This window comes from Siphateles boraxobius, unplaced genomic scaffold (assembly GCF_051911475.1).
Source record: "Siphateles boraxobius isolate OS27281-9 unplaced genomic scaffold, OSU_SipBor_1 23, whole genome shotgun sequence".
NCBI classification, from domain to species: domain Eukaryota; kingdom Metazoa; phylum Chordata; class Actinopteri; order Cypriniformes; family Leuciscidae; genus Siphateles; species Siphateles boraxobius.
The window spans coordinates 1,320,001-1,333,118 of NW_027508844.1; positions in this window are offsets into that span (position 1 = coordinate 1,320,001).

Here is a 13,118-nt window from a genome sequence, read left to right on the forward strand (position 1 = left end):
CAAATCACACACACACACACACACACACACACTCAGCCGCTGTGATCGGAGCCTGTGCTTCATCTGACTGTGGCTCCATAAAGGTACAAAACACACACACACACACACACGCACTCAGCTGCTGTGATCGGAGCCTGTGCTTCATCTGACTGTGGCTCCATACAGGTACAAAACACACACACACACACACACACACACACACACACACACACACACACACACACACACACACACACACACACTCAGCCGCTGTGATCGGAGCCTGTGCTTCATCTGACTGTGGCTCCATACAGGTACAAAACACACACACACACACACACACACACACACACACACACACACACACACACACACACACACACACACACACACACACACACACACACACACACTCAGCCGCTGTGATCGGAGCCTGTGCTTCATCTGACTGTGGCTCCATACAGGTACAAAACACACACACACACACTCAGCCGCTGTGATCGGAGCCTATGCTTCATCTGACTGTGGCTCCATACAGGTACAAAACACACACACACACACACACACACACTCAGCCGCTGTGATCGGAGCCTGTGCTTCATCTGACTGTGGCTCCATACAGGTACAAAACACACACACACACACACACACACTCAGCCGCTGTGATCGGAGCCTGTGCTTCATCTGACTGTGGCTCCATACAGGTACAAAACACACACACACACACACACACACACACACACACACACTCAGCCGCTGTGATCGGAGCCTGTGCTTCATCTGACTGTGGCTCCATACAGGTACAAAACACACACACACACACACTCAGCCGCTGTAATCGGAGCCTGTGCTTCATCTGACTGTGGCTCCATACAGGTACAAAACACACACACACACACACACACACTCAGCCGCTGTGATCGGAGCCTGTGCTTCATCTGACTGTGGCTCCATACAGGTACAAAACACACACACACACACACACACACACACACACTCAGCCGCTGTGATCGGAGCCTGTGCTTCATCTGACTGTGGCTCCATACAGGTACAAAACACACACACACACACACACACACACTCAGCCGCTGTGATCGGAGCCTGTGCTTCATCTGACTGTGGCTCCATACAGGTACAAAACACACACACACACACACACACACACACACACACACACACACACACACACACACACACACACACACACTCAGCCGCTGTGATCGGAGCCTGTGCTTCATCTGACTGTGGCTCCATACAGGTACAAAACACACACACACACACACACACTCAGCCGCTGTGATCGGAGCCTGTGCTTCATCTGACTGTGGTTCCATACAGGTACAAAACACACACACACACACACACTCAGCCGCTGTGATCGGAGCCTGTGCTTCATCTGACTGTGGCTCCATACAGGTACAAAACACACACACACACACACACACACACTCAGCCGCTGTGATCGGAGCCTGTGCTTCATCTGACTGTGGTTCCATACAGGTACAAAACACACACACACACACACACACACACACACACACACACACACACACACACACACACACACACACTCAGCCGCTGTGATCGGAGCCTGTGCTTCATCTGACTGTGGCTCCATACAGGTACAAAACACACACACACACACACACACTCAGCCGCTGTGATCGGAGCCTGTGCTTCATCTGACTGTGGTTCCATACAGGTACAAAACACACACACACACACACACACACACTCAGCCGCTGTGATCGGAGCCTGTGCTTCATCTGACTGTGGCTCCATACAGGTACAAAACACACACACACACACACACACTCAGCCGCTGTGATCGGAGCCTGTGCTTCATCTGACTGTGGCTCCATACAGGTACAAAACACACACACACACACACACACACTCAGCCGCTGTGATCGGAGCCTGTGCTTCATCTGACTGTGGCTCCATACAGGTACAAAACACACACACACACACACACACACACACTCAGCCGCTGTGATCGGAGCCTGTGCTTCATCTGACTGTGGTTCCATACAGGTACAAAACACACACACACACACACACACTCAGCCGCTGTGATCGGAGCCTGTGCTTCATCTGACTGTGGCTCCATACAGGTACAAAACACACACACACACACACACACACACACACACACACACACACACACACACACACACACACACTCAGCCGCTGTGATCGGAGCCTGTGCTTCATCTGACTGTGGCTCCATACAGGTACAAAACACACACACACACACACACACACACACTCAGCCGCTGTGATCGGAGCCTGTGCTTCATCTGACTGTGGCTCCATACAGGTACAAAACACACACACACACACACACACACACACACACACACTCAGCCGCTGTGATCGGAGCCTGTGCTTCATCTGACTGTGGCTCCATACAGGTTCAACACACACACACACACACACACACTCAGCCGCTGTGATCGGAGCCTGTGCTTCATCTGACTGTGGCTCCATACAGGTACAAAACACACACACACACACACACACACACACAGCTGCTGTGATCGGAGCCTGTGCTTCATCTGACTGTGGCTCCATACAGGTACAAAACACACACACACACACACACACACACACTCAGCCGCTGTGATCGGAGCCTGTGCTTCATCTGACTGTGGCTCCATACAGGTACAAAACACACACACACACACAAACACACACTCAGCCGCTGTGATCGGAGCCTGTGCTTCATCTGACTGTGGCTCCATACAGGTACAAAACACACACACACACACACACACACACACACACACACACACACACACACACACACACACACACACACACACACACACACACACACACACTCAGCCGCTGTGATCGGAGCCTGTGCTTCATCTGACTGTGGCTCCATACAGGTACAAAACACACACACACACACTCAGCCGCTGTGATCGGAGCCTATGCTTCATCTGACTGTGGCTCCATACAGGTACAAAACACACACACACACACACACACACACTCAGCCGCTGTGATCGGAGCCTGTGCTTCATCTGACTGTGGCTCCATACAGGTACAAAACACACACACACACACACACACACTCAGCCGCTGTGATCGGAGCCTGTGCTTCATCTGACTGTGGCTCCATACAGGTACAAAACACACACACACACACACACACACACACACACACACACACTCAGCCGCTGTGATCGGAGCCTGTGCTTCATCTGACTGTGGCTCCATACAGGTACAAAACACACACACACACACACTCAGCCGCTGTAATCGGAGCCTGTGCTTCATCTGACTGTGGCTCCATACAGGTACAAAACACACACACACACACACACACACTCAGCCGCTGTGATCGGAGCCTGTGCTTCATCTGACTGTGGCTCCATACAGGTACAAAACACACACACACACACACACACACACACACACTCAGCCGCTGTGATCGGAGCCTGTGCTTCATCTGACTGTGGCTCCATACAGGTACAAAACACACACACACACACACACACACACTCAGCCGCTGTGATCGGAGCCTGTGCTTCATCTGACTGTGGCTCCATACAGGTACAAAACACACACACACACACACACACACACACACACACACACACACACACACACACACACACACACACACACACACTCAGCCGCTGTGATCGGAGCCTGTGCTTCATCTGACTGTGGCTCCATACAGGTACAAAACACACACACACACACACACACTCAGCCGCTGTGATCGGAGCCTGTGCTTCATCTGACTGTGGTTCCATACAGGTACAAAACACACACACACACACACACTCAGCCGCTGTGATCGGAGCCTGTGCTTCATCTGACTGTGGCTCCATACAGGTACAAAACACACACACACACACACACACACACTCAGCCGCTGTGATCGGAGCCTGTGCTTCATCTGACTGTGGTTCCATACAGGTACAAAACACACACACACACACACACACACACACACACACACACACACACACACACACACACACACACACTCAGCCGCTGTGATCGGAGCCTGTGCTTCATCTGACTGTGGCTCCATACAGGTACAAAACACACACACACACACACACACTCAGCCGCTGTGATCGGAGCCTGTGCTTCATCTGACTGTGGTTCCATACAGGTACAAAACACACACACACACACACACACACACTCAGCCGCTGTGATCGGAGCCTGTGCTTCATCTGACTGTGGCTCCATACAGGTACAAAACACACACACACACACACACACTCAGCCGCTGTGATCGGAGCCTGTGCTTCATCTGACTGTGGCTCCATACAGGTACAAAACACACACACACACACACACACACTCAGCCGCTGTGATCGGAGCCTGTGCTTCATCTGACTGTGGCTCCATACAGGTACAAAACACACACACACACACACACACACACACTCAGCCGCTGTGATCGGAGCCTGTGCTTCATCTGACTGTGGTTCCATACAGGTACAAAACACACACACACACACACACACTCAGCCGCTGTGATCGGAGCCTGTGCTTCATCTGACTGTGGCTCCATACAGGTACAAAACACACACACACACACACACACACACACACACACACACACACACACACACACACACACACACTCAGCCGCTGTGATCGGAGCCTGTGCTTCATCTGACTGTGGCTCCATACAGGTACAAAACACACACACACACACACACACACACACTCAGCCGCTGTGATCGGAGCCTGTGCTTCATCTGACTGTGGCTCCATACAGGTACAAAACACACACACACACACACACACACACACACACACACTCAGCCGCTGTGATCGGAGCCTGTGCTTCATCTGACTGTGGCTCCATACAGGTTCAACACACACACACACACACACACACTCAGCCGCTGTGATCGGAGCCTGTGCTTCATCTGACTGTGGCTCCATACAGGTACAAAACACACACACACACACACACACACACACAGCTGCTGTGATCGGAGCCTGTGCTTCATCTGACTGTGGCTCCATACAGGTACAAAACACACACACACACACACACACACACACTCAGCCGCTGTGATCGGAGCCTGTGCTTCATCTGACTGTGGCTCCATACAGGTACAAAACACACACACACACACAAACACACACTCAGCCGCTGTGATCGGAGCCTGTGCTTCATCTGACTGTGGCTCCATACAGGTACAAAACACACACACACACACACACACACACACACTCAGCCGCTGTGATCGGAGCCTGTGCTTCATCTGACTGTGGCTCCATACAGGTACAAAACACACACACACACACACACACTCAGCCGCTGTGATCGGAGCCTGTGCTTCATCTGACTGTGGCTCCATACAGGTACAAAACACACACACACACACGCACACACACTCAGCCGCTGTGATCGGAGCCTGTGCTTCATCTGACTGTGGCTCCATACAGGTACAAAACACACACACACACACACACACACACACTCATCCGCTGTGATCGGAGCCTGTGCTTCATCTGACTGTGGTTCCATACAGGTACAAAACACACACACACACACACACACTCAGCCGCTGTGATCGGAGCCTGTGCTTCATCTGACTGTGGCTCCATACAGGTACAAAACACACACACACACACACACACACTCAGCCGCTGTGATCGGAGCCTGTGCTTCATCTGACTGTGGCTCCATACAGGTACAAAACACACACACACACACACACACACTCAGCCGCTGTGATCGGAGCCTGTGCTTCATCTGACTGTGGCTCCATACAGGTTCAACACACACACACACACACACACACACTCAGCCGCTGTGATCGGAGCCTGTGCTTCATCTGACTGTGGCTCCATACAGGTACAAAACACACACACACACACACACACACACACAGCCGCTGTGATCGGAGCCTGTGCTTCATCTGACTGTGGCTCCATACAGGTACAAAACACACACACACACACACTCAGCCGCTGTGATCGGAGCCTATGCTTCATCTGACTGTGGCTCCATACAGGTACAAAACACACACACACACACACACACACACTCAGCCGCTGTGATCGGAGCCTGTGCTTCATCTGACTGTGGCTCCATACAGGTACAAAACACACACACACACACACACACACTCAGCCGCTGTGATCGGAGCCTGTGCTTCATCTGACTGTGGCTCCATACAGGTACAAAACACACACACACACACACACACACACACACACTCAGCCGCTGTGATCGGAGCCTGTGCTTCATCTGACTGTGGCTCCATACAGGTACAAAACACACACACACACACACTCAGCCGCTGTAATCGGAGCCTGTGCTTCATCTGACTGTGGCTCCATACAGGTACAAAACACACACACACACACACACACACTCAGCCGCTGTGATCGGAGCCTGTGCTTCATCTGACTGTGGCTCCATACAGGTACAAAACACACACACACACACACACACACACACACACTCAGCCGCTGTGATCGGAGCCTGTGCTTCATCTGACTGTGGCTCCATACAGGTACAAAACACACACACACACACACACACACACTCAGCCGCTGTGATCGGAGCCTGTGCTTCATCTGACTGTGGCTCCATACAGGTACAAAACACACACACACACACACACACACACACACACACACACACACACACACACACACACACACACACTCAGCCGCTGTGATCGGAGCCTGTGCTTCATCTGACTGTGGCTCCATACAGGTACAAAACACACACACACACACACACACTCAGCCGCTGTGATCGGAGCCTGTGCTTCATCTGACTGTGGTTCCATACAGGTACAAAACACACACACACACACACACTCAGCCGCTGTGATCGGAGCCTGTGCTTCATCTGACTGTGGCTCCATACAGGTACAAAACACACACACACACACACACACACACTCAGCCGCTGTGATCGGAGCCTGTGCTTCATCTGACTGTGGTTCCATACAGGTACAAAACACACACACACACACACACACACACACACACACACACACACACACACACACACACACTCAGCCGCTGTGATCGGAGCCTGTGCTTCATCTGACTGTGGCTCCATACAGGTACAAAACACACACACACACACACTCAGCCGCTGTGATCGGAGCCTGTGCTTCATCTGACTGTGGTTCCATACAGGTACAAAACACACACACACACACACACACACACACTCAGCCGCTGTGATCGGAGCCTGTGCTTCATCTGACTGTGGCTCCATACAGGTACAAAACACACACACACACACACACACACTCAGCCGCTGTGATCGGAGCCTGTGCTTCATCTGACTGTGGCTCCATACAGGTACAAAACACACACACACACACACACACACACACTCAGCCGCTGTGATCGGAGCCTGTGCTTCATCTGACTGTGGTTCCATACAGGTACAAAACACACACACACACACACACTCAGCCGCTGTGATCGGAGCCTGTGCTTCATCTGACTGTGGCTCCATACAGGTACAAAACACACACACACACACACACACACACACACACACACACACACACACACACACACACACACACTCAGCCGCTGTGATCGGAGCCTGTGCTTCATCTGACTGTGGCTCCATACAGGTACAAAACACACACACACACACACACACACACACTCAGCCGCTGTGATCGGAGCCTGTGCTTCATCTGACTGTGGCTCCATACAGGTACAAAACACACACACACACACACACACACACACACTCAGCCGCTGTGATCGGAGCCTGTGCTTCATCTGACTGTGGCTCCATACAGGTTCAACACACACACACACACACACACACTCAGCCGCTGTGATCGGAGCCTGTGCTTCATCTGACTGTGGCTCCATACAGGTACAAAACACACACACACACACACACACACACACAGCTGCTGTGATCGGAGCCTGTGCTTCATCTGACTGTGGCTCCATACAGGTACAAAACACACACACACACACACACACACACACTCAGCCGCTGTGATCGGAGCCTGTGCTTCATCTGACTGTGGCTCCATACAGGTACAAAACACACACACACACACACACACACACACTCAGCCGCTGTGATCGGAGCCTGTGCTTCATCTGACTGTGGCTCCATACAGGTACAAAACACACACACACACACACACACACACACACTCAGCCGCTGTGATCGGAGCCTGTGCTTCATCTGACTGTGGCTCCATACAGGTACAAAACACACACACACACACACACACTCAGCCGCTGTGATCGGAGCCTGTGCTTCATCTGACTGTGGCTCCATACAGGTACAAAACACACACACACACACGCACACACACTCAGCCGCTGTGATCGGAGCCTGTGCTTCATCTGACTGTGGCTCCATACAGGTACAAAACACACACACACACACACACACACACACTCATCCGCTGTGATCGGAGCCTGTGCTTCATCTGACTGTGGTTCCATACAGGTACAAAACACACACACACACACACACACTCAGCCGCTGTGATCGGAGCCTGTGCTTCATCTGACTGTGGCTCCATACAGGTACAAAACACACACACACACACACACACACTCAGCCGCTGTGATCGGAGCCTGTGCTTCATCTGACTGTGGCTCCATACAGGTACAAAACACACACACACACACACACACACTCAGCCGCTGTGATCGGAGCCTGTGCTTCATCTGACTGTGGCTCCATACAGGTTCAACACACACACACACACACACACACTCAGCCGCTGTGATCGGAGCCTGTGCTTCATCTGACTGTGGCTCCATACAGGTACAAAACACACACACACACACACACACACACACAGCCGCTGTGATCGGAGCCTGTGCTTCATCTGACTGTGGCTCCATACAGGTACAAAACACACACACACACACACACACACTCAGCCGCTGTGATCGGAGCCTGTGCTTCATCTGACTGTGGCTCCATACAGGTACAAAACACACACACACACACACACACTCAGCCGCTGTGATCGGAGCCTGTGCTTCATCTGACTGTGGCTCCATACAGGTACAAAACACACACACACACACGCACACACACTCAGCCGCTGTGATCGGAGCCTGTGCTTCATCTGACTGTGGCTCCATACAGGTACAAAACACACACACACACACACACACACACACTCAGCCGCTGTGATCGGAGCCTGTGCTTCATCTGACTGTGGTTCCATACAGGTACAAAACACACACACACACACACACACTCAGCCGCTGTGATCGGAGCCTGTGCTTCATCTGACTGTGGCTCCATACAGGTACAAAACACACACACACACACACACACACACACACACACACACACACACTCAGCCGCTGTGATCGGAGCCTGTGCTTCATCTGACTGTGGCTCCATACAGGTACAAAACACACACACACACACACACACACACACACACACTCAGCCGCTGTGATCGGAGCCTGTGCTTCATCTGACTGTGGCTCCATACAGGTACAAAACACACACACACACACACACACACACACACACACACTCAGCCGCTGTGATCGGAGCCTGTGCTTCATCTGACTGTGGCTCCATACAGGTTCAACACACACACACACACACACACACACTCAGCCGCTGTGATCGGAGCCTGTGCTTCATCTGACTGTGGCTCCATACAGGTACAAAACACACACACACACACACACACACACACACACACAGCCGCTGTGATCGGAGCCTGTGCTTCATCTGACTGTGGCTCCATACAGGTACAAAACACACACACACACACACACACACACTCAGCCGCTGTGATCGGAGCCTGTGCTTCATCTGACTGTGGCTCCATACAGGTACAAAACACACACACACACACACACTCAGCCGCTGTGATCGGAGCCTGTGCTTCATCTGACTGTGGCTCCATACAGGTACAAAACACACACACACACACACACACACACACACACACACACACACACACACACACTCAGCCGCTGTGATCGGAGCCTGTGCTTCATCTGACTGTGGCTCCATACAGGTACAAAACACACACACACACACACACACACACAGCCGCTGTGATCGGAGCCTGTGCTTCATCTGACTGTGGCTCAATACAGGTAAAAAAAACACACACACACACACACACGCACTCAGCCGCTGTGATCGGAGCCTGTCCTTCATCTGACTGTGGCTCCATACAGGTTCAACACACACACACACACACACACACACACACACACACACACACACACACACACACACACACACACACACACACACACACACACACACACAGCCGCTGTGATCGGAGCCTGTGCTTCATCTGACTGTGGCTCAATACAGGTAAAAAACACACACACACACACACACACACACACACACACACACACACACACACACACACACACACACACACACACACTCAGCCGCTGTGGTCAGAGCCTGTCCTTCATCTGACTTTAGCTCCATACAGGTTCAACACACACACACACACACACACACTATGGGTGGAACGGTACACAGAAGTCACGGTTCGATACAAGTTTGGTACAATGGAGCGAAAAGCAAAACAAAAATGCAGAAGGCAATTTTTTTTTAATTGTGCATGTCTCAGGCTGTACCACCTAGTGTATTACTACATTTCTCTCTTTCTCTGTGTGAAAGTAAAGGCATATAACCAGTTTATGAGTAGTGCATTGACAATATTTATATATAATTCATTTATTAATTAAATTAATGAAAAGAAAATAAAGACATTGATATGTTTGGTAATTGTTCCTGAATTAATTTAAAATTAATTTGATATTTCAGTTCAATATATTTGTTTTCCTTAATTTTAATTAACACTAACTTTATTCTCATCTGAATTATAAAAAAATATATATTTCTGTATAAAATAATACTACCATTAATAACACATTTGAATTTCTTTTTTAATCAATGTAGAATGTGTTTTTATGAATTAACCGGAGAAAGTGAGAGAGAGCCAGAGAGAGAGAGAGAGACCTAATAGTGTGTAATTGAGTAACCTAATATTGAAGCTTGTTGGTTTAATTAATTGTAACTGACTGGGAAACCGAAGTTTTCCTAAACTTGCGATCTTAAAGGGGGGTGAAATGCTATTTCATGCATAGTGAGTTTTTTACACTGTTAAAGAGTTGGATTCCCATGCTAAACATGGACAAAGTTTCAAAAATTAAGTTGTAGGTTTGATGGAGTATTTCTGTGCCACAAATACTCCTTCCGGTTTGTCACAAGTTTAGGAAAGTTTTTTTCGAGTATGGGCGTGTGTGACGTCAGATGCGCCGGAATTTCCTTATACGGGTCCTAAAGGCACTTCTCCCGGAAGGGCGCGCGCGCACCTGTAGCCTAGAGCGAGAGAGTGAAGGCAGTATGCCCATCAAAGCGCTGTGCTTGGCTTTTGCAGATCGTCTAATGCTTAAGGATGGAGCAGTCTTGATAAAGGTTCACGGTCGTGCCTTGGAACCGCAGGCGATGAGTAAAACTGCTTCAAATGCTGTGTGTTGTTAACTATCGGCGTGTAAGCACAGCAAGTAAACAACATGATCACGTATAGTTAATGTATCTATGGAGCATGCGATGTATGGTGTGTGTGTGTGTGTGTGTGTGTGTGTGTGTGTGTGTGTGTGTTTAAATACATTTGTTTAGCTGCCCACTGTAGGTGTCTTGTTGTTTATTGTAAAACCAAATCATGTCCTCATAAACCACGAGTAAACACACACAAATGTTGTAAAACTCGCGCATGACACGGTGTTCTAAAAACGCCAAGTTCAAATAATATCTACTTTTAAAAAACTCTCGAGACCTTGCGTTTTTCCCCCATTTCACTGCCCATCTCACGGGATCTGATTCGGGATCAAAAATGTATGGCTGAATCTGATTGTTAGCCATGGTTTGTTTTGGGATGTCACAGCTTCCAGACGCTCTCAACGCAAATGCTTTGCGCACTTGTGATTATTTAGCTCCGCCCACACCCGCTCAGTTTTTTCCGGAAAGACTCGGTACAGCCTATCTTTCTTTTATAAATATAATAAAACTAAAGACTTTTTGGAGATATGAAGGATGCAATATTACTCTATAGGAACTCAAGATTAACATGAGATTGACTGAAACTGAGTGTTTCACCCCCCCTTTAAAGAGGCCGGCGGGTCCTCTAAAGGCCTCATTATGCTTCTGCGTCAACTCCACGGCGTAACTACGCCCTCACTCCTACGGCGTCATGGCCGTTTTATGGTTCTGCGTCAGGTTGCGTTGCATCGTGGTGCATCTGACCAATCAGAGCGGAGGGGTCGGAGAGGGGTTCGTGGCATCGCAGAGGGGTCTGCGGGGGTACGCCGCCGATTTGACGCAGAAGTATAAAACAGGCCTAACTCTTGTGGGTCGCCACCACTCGCCATACTCGTCCTTAGTGCTGCTGTCTGTGACTCACTCACTGGACAGTCGTCGACCTGACAAAAAACTGCCTAAGGCGCGGGGCTACAGATTATGTGTCCCTAAAGAACCCGCGTATGAAACAGTAGTTCCGCATTACATTAATTAATTTGCATTTATTTTTATACAGTGTATTCTCCGTGTAAATTCATGCACCAAACTTCTTGTCTCTCTTCTCAGGAAGCAATGATGAAGATGAGCAGAATCGGGCATGTCGTCAGACCAAACCCTGCTCTAGAAAGGTGCCATCCAATGATGTTTCTCGTAATAAAGCATTAATCCACATAGCAGAGATTTAATACAGTCATAGATCAGGATTCATGTCTCCTGCATGAGTAATGAATGATTATTGGTCTCTGTGTGTAAAGCTTTTACAGAAGGAAGTACGCTGTGTTTCGACGTCTTTATGATCATCAGAAGGAGTGTGTGGCGCTGATGGAGGATGATGGAGTTTGACACACAGACGGCCAGATTAAACACTAGAAGAGTCTGCTTCAAATAACCAAAGACACTAGATTTGTATTCATCTTAACATTATAAGTGTTCAGCCTTTTACACAAATGAGCAGGAGTGAGGAAAATATCACCAGATGAAACCACTTTATAAACAAGTGTTCGACCATAACTAGAATCAGTGTTGTAATATGCATTTCAGAGCAATAAAAGGCTTTTAAAAATATATACTTTTGCAATATTTATTATTTTGTGTGTGTGTGTGT